Source organism: Carassius auratus, unplaced genomic scaffold (assembly GCF_003368295.1).
Source record: "Carassius auratus strain Wakin unplaced genomic scaffold, ASM336829v1 scaf_tig00215270, whole genome shotgun sequence".
Classification (NCBI taxonomy): domain Eukaryota; kingdom Metazoa; phylum Chordata; class Actinopteri; order Cypriniformes; family Cyprinidae; genus Carassius; species Carassius auratus.
The window spans coordinates 318,478-324,477 of NW_020528018.1; positions in this window are offsets into that span (position 1 = coordinate 318,478).

The following is a 6,000-nucleotide window of genomic DNA, read 5'->3' on the forward strand; positions in this document are numbered from 1 at the left end:
AGAAAAATCTAGATCAAGTTAACATTGAAGTGGCTTGATTTCTAGGTCTGTTGTATCTACTAGCGATTTGTGGGTTGTTTTTAGGCGGAAATATTACAGATGTGGATCCACTTTGTAATTGTTTATGAAGACGCAAACGTGCTTAAATGGACAAAGTACATCAAAGGCATTTAATGTTCTACCTTGGCATCATAGTGTTTCTTTGAGTGCCCTCTAGGGTCTCAATTGTCTTGAATTTTAAATCTGTTGTAGCTGCTGGCATTTTTATTTTTTTAGGGTGAAATATTACGGATGTGGATCCACTTTGTGATTGAGTGCAAAGATGCAAACGTGCTTAAATGGACAGTCCATCATAGGCATTTAAAGTTCTACCTTGGCATCATAGTGTTTCTTTGAGTTTCCTCTAAGGTCTCAAGTGGTTTGAATTCTAAATCTGTGGTAACTTCTGGCATTTTTAAAAAATGTTTTTAGGGGGAAATATTACATTTGTCTATCCACTTTGTAACAGACAGTAAAGACACAATCTTGCAGTGTTTTTTGTGATGCGTGAAGTGATATGCGTAAAAATTTTGAGTAGTTTTCCTCTCCAAGATATATTGTATTAATATAAAAATCTAGATCAAGTTAACATAGCTTAAGATAACGTAACATTGATTAAGATTTTTCTTTTAAAACAATTTCTTGGAGACCAAAATTACTCAAAATCTTATTTTTTATTGTTTCACAGACCATAAAAACTACTGCAAGTTTGGGTCTTTGGCATCATATTGTTTCTTTGAGTTCCCTCCAAGGTCTCAAGTGGTTTGAATTCTAATTCTGTTGCAACTTCTGGCATTTTTTAAAAATGTTTTTAGGCGGAAATGTTACAGATGTGGATCCACTTTGTGATTGAGTGCAATGATGCAAACGTGCTTAAATGGACAGTCCATCAAAGGCATTTAAAATTCTACCTTGGCATCATAGTGTTTCTTTGAGTGCCCTTCTAAGGTCTCAAGTGGTTTGAATTCTAAATCTGTTGCAACTTCTGGCATTTAAAAAAAAAGGTTTTAGGGGGAAATATTACATTGGTGGATCCACTTTGTAACAGACAGTAAAGACACAAACCTGCAGTGTTTATTGTGATGCGTGAAGTGATTTGAGTAAAAATTTTAAGTAGTTTTCTTCTCCAAGAAATTTTATTAAAAGAAAAATCTAGATCAAGTTAACTGAAGTGGCTTGATTTCTTTGTATCTACTAGCGATTTTTGGGTTGTTTTTAGGGGGAAATATTACAGATGTCGATCCACTTTGTAATTGTGTACAAAGACGCAAACATGCTTAAATGGACAAAGTCCATCAAAGGCATTTAATGTTCTACCTTGACATCATAGTGTTTCTTTGAGTGCCCTCTAGGGTGTCAATTGGCTAGAATTCTTAACCTGTTTTAGCTACTGGCGTTTGTATTTTTTTAGGGGGACTTATAACGGATGTGCATCCACTTTGTTATTGAGTGCAAAGACTCAAACGTGCTTAAATGGACAAAGTTCATCAAAGGCATTTAAAGTATGTGTGAAGTGATATGAGTCAAAACTTTGAGTAGTTTTCCTCTCCAAGAAATTATATAAAAAGAAAAATCAAGATCAAGTTAACCTAAATAGTTACAGACAGACAGACAGACAGACAGACAGATAGACAGAGTTAATTGAGGTTACACATTAATGGATAAAAGTTGTGAATTCATTTTTACATATTACGGTTTTGGATCCATGTTTATATATGTTATAGCACAAAAATGGATGGAAAGCCGTTTCCACGATATGAGAGAAAATTGTCAATAAAAAAATTGGTTATATTGCAGAAGGAGTGGCAAATCTTGTCCCAGTTATATTTTATACATTTCACAATGAATTGCATTCTATCTTTATTTTCTTAGAAGCTCTATAAAGATTCAAATTAGAAATTCACTGGATTGAAGTCCTAACAGAAGTTTATGTGCATAGGAATTCTAACACATTAAAAACTGTCTCTCTGCATTGCAAAAAGCATTTCTATTCACAAGACAGAGGCAACTTTCATTTTGTCAAGATTTGTATTTAACATTGAATGAAGCAACATTCTCTACTGGAGACAGATTGTTTTTAGCATATTTGGGCTTGTTTCCACTTCATTTCAACAGAAACACTGTTTCAGCATTAGTGATCTCAGAATGCTTTGAACTGACAAACCTGAGCATTGAGGCTCTAACAGAAGTTTATATGCATAGGAATTCTAACACATTAAAAACTGTCTCTCTGCATTGCAAAAAGCATTTCTATTCACAAGACAGAGACATATTTCATTTTGGCAAGATTTGTATTTAACATTGAATGAAGCAACATTCTCTACTGGAGAGAGATTGTTTTTAGCATATTTGGCTTGTTTCCACTTCATTTCAACAGAAACACTGTTTCAGCATTAGTGATCTCAGAATGCTGTGAACTGACAAACCTGAGCATTGAGGCTCTAACAGAAGTTTATGTGCATAGGAATTCTAACACATTAAAAACTGTCTCTCTGCATTGCAAAAAGCATTTCTATTCACAAGACAGAGACATATTTCATTTTGGCAAGATTTGTATTTAACATTGAATGAAGCAACATTCTCTAACGGAGAGAGATTGTTTTTAGCATATTTGGGCTTGTTTCCACTTCATTTTAACAGAAACACTATTTCAGCATTAGTGATCTCTGAATGCTGTGAACTGACAAACCTGAGCATTGTGGCTCTAACAGAAGTTTATGTGCATAGGAATTCTAACACATTAAAAACTGTCTCTCTGCATTGCAAAAAGCATTTCTATTCACAAGACAGAGACATTTTTCATTTTGGCAAGATTTGTATTTAACATTGAATGAAGCAACATTCTCTAATGAAGAGAGATTGTTTTTAGCATATTTGGGCTTGATTCCACTTCATTTTAACAGAAACACTGTTTCAGCATTAGTGATCTCAGAATGCTGTGAACTGACAAACCTGAGCATTGTGGCTCTAACAGAAGTTTATGTGCATAGGAATTCTAACACATTAAAATCTGTCTATCTGCATTGCAAAAAGCATTTCTATTCACAAGACAGAGGCAACTTTCATTTTGGCAAGATTTGTATTTAACATTGAATGAAGCAACATTCTCTAATGAAGAGAGATTGTTTTTAGCATATTTGTGCTTGTTTCCACTTCATTTCAACAGAAACACTATTTCAGCATTAGTGATCTCAGAATGCTGTGAACTGACAAACCTGAGCATTGAGGCTCTAACAGAAGTTTATGTGCATAGGAATTCTAACACATTAAAAACTGTCTCTCTGCATTGCAAAAAGCATTTCTATTCACAAGACAGAGACATCTTTCATTTTGGCAAGATTTGTATTTAACATTGAATGAAGCAACATTCTCTACTGGAGAGAGATTGTTTTTAGCATATTTGACTTGTTTCCACTTCATTTCAACAGAAACACTGTTTCAGCATTAGTGATCTCTGAATGCTGTGAACTGACAAACCTGAGCATTGAGGCTCTAACAGAAGTTTATGTGCATAGGAATTCTAACACATTAAAAACTGTCTCTCTGCATTGCAAAAAGCATTTCTATTCACAAGACAGAGACATATTTCATTTTGGCAAGATTTGTATTTAACATTGAATGAAGCAACATTCTCTAACGGAGAGAGATTGTTTTTAGCATATTTGGGCTTGTTACAACTTCATTTCAGCAGAAACACTGTTTCAGCATTAGTGATCTCAGAATGCTGTGAACTGACAAACCTGAGCATTGAGGCTCTAACAGAAGTTTATGTGCATAGGAATTCTAACACATTAAAAACTGTCTGTTTGCATTGCAAAAAGCATTTCTATTCACAAGACAGAGACATTTTTCATTTTGGCAAGATTTGTATTTAACATTGAATGAAGCACCATTTTCTAACGGAGAGAGATTGTTTTTAGCATATTTGGGCTTGTTTCCACTTCATTTTAACAGAAACACTGTTTCAGCATTAGTGATCTCTGAATGCTGTGAACTGACAAACCTGAGCATTGAGGCTCTAACAGAAGTTTATGTGCATAGGAATTCTAACACATTAAAAACTGTCTCTCTGCATTGCAAAAAGCATTTCTATTCACAAGACAGAGACATATTTCATTTTGGCAAGATTTGTATTTAACATTGAATGAAGCAACATTCTCTAATGAAGAGAGATTGTTTTTAGCATATTTGTGCTTGTTTCCACTTCATTTCAACAGAAACACTATTTCAGCATTAGTGATCTCAGAATGCTGTGAACTGACAAACCTGAGCATTGAGGCTCTAACAGAAGTTTATGTGCATAGGAATTCTAACACATTAAAAACTGTCTCTCTGCATTGCAAAAAGCATTTCTATTCACAAGACAGAGACATTTTTCATTTTGGCAAGATTTGTATTTAACATTGAATGAAGCAACATTCTCTAACGAAGATAGATTGTTTTTAGCATATTTGGGCTTGTTCCCACTTCATTTCAACAGAAACACTGTTTCAGCATTAGTGATCTCAGAATGCTGTGAACTGACGAACCTGAGCATTGAGGCTCTAACAGAAGTTTATGTGCATAGGAATTCTAACACATTAAAAACTGTCTCTCTGCATTGCAAAAAGCATTTCTATTCACAAGACAGAGGCAACTTTCATTTTGTCAAGATTTGTATTTAACATTGAATGAAGCAACATTCTCTACTGGAGACAGATTGTTTTTAGCATATTTGGGCTTGTTTCCACTTCATTTCAACAGAAACACTGTTTCAGCATTAGTGATCTCAGAATGCTTTGAACTGACAAACCTGAGCATTGAGGCTCTAACAGAAGTTTATATGCATAGGAATTCTAACACATTAAAAACTGTCTCTCTGCATTGCAAAAAGCATTTCTATTCACAAGACAGAGACATATTTCATTTTGGCAAGATTTGTATTTAACATTGAATGAAGCAACATTCTCTACTGGAGAGAGATTGTTTTTAGCATATTTGGCTTGTTTCCACTTCATTTCAACAGAAACACTGTTTCAGCATTAGTGATCTCAGAATGCTGTGAACTGACAAACCTGAGCATTGAGGCTCTAACAGAAGTTTATGTGCATAGGAATTCTAACACATTAAAAACTGTCTCTCTGCATTGCAAAAAGCATTTCTATTCACAAGACAGAGACATATTTCATTTTGGCAAGATTTGTATTTAACATTGAATGAAGCAACATTCTCTAACGGAGAGAGATTGTTTTTAGCATATTTGGGCTTGTTACAACTTCATTTCAGCAGAAACACTGTTTCAGCATTAGTGATCTCAGAATGCTGTGAACTGACAAACCTGAGCATTGAGGCTCAAACAGAAGTTTATTTGCATAGGAATTCTAACACATTAAAAACTGTCTGTTTGCATTGCAAAAAGCATTTCTATTCACAAGACAGAGGCAACTTTCATTTTGGCAAGATTTGTATTTAACATTGAATGAAGCAACATTCTCTACTGGAAAGAGATTGTTTTTAGCATATTTGGGCTTGTTTCCACTTCATTTTTAACAGAAACACTATTTCAGCATTAGTGATCTCAGAATGCTGTGAACTGACAAACCTGAGCATTGAGGCTCTAACAGAAGTTTATGTGCATAGGAATTCTAACACATTAAAAACTGTCTCTCTGCATTGCAAAAAGCATTTCTATTCACAAGACAGAGACATATTTCATTTTGGCAAGATTTGTATTTAACATTGAATGAAGCAACATTCTCTAATGAAGAGAGATTGTTTTTAGCATATTTGTGCTTGTTTCCACTTCATTTCAACAGAAACACTATTTCAGCATTAGTGATCTCAGAAAGCTGTGAACTGACAAACCTGAGCATTGAGGCTCTAACAGAAGTTTATGTGCATAGGAATTCTAACACATTAAAAACTGTCTCTCTGCTTTGCAAAAAGCATTTCTATTCACAAGACAGAGACATCTTTCATTTT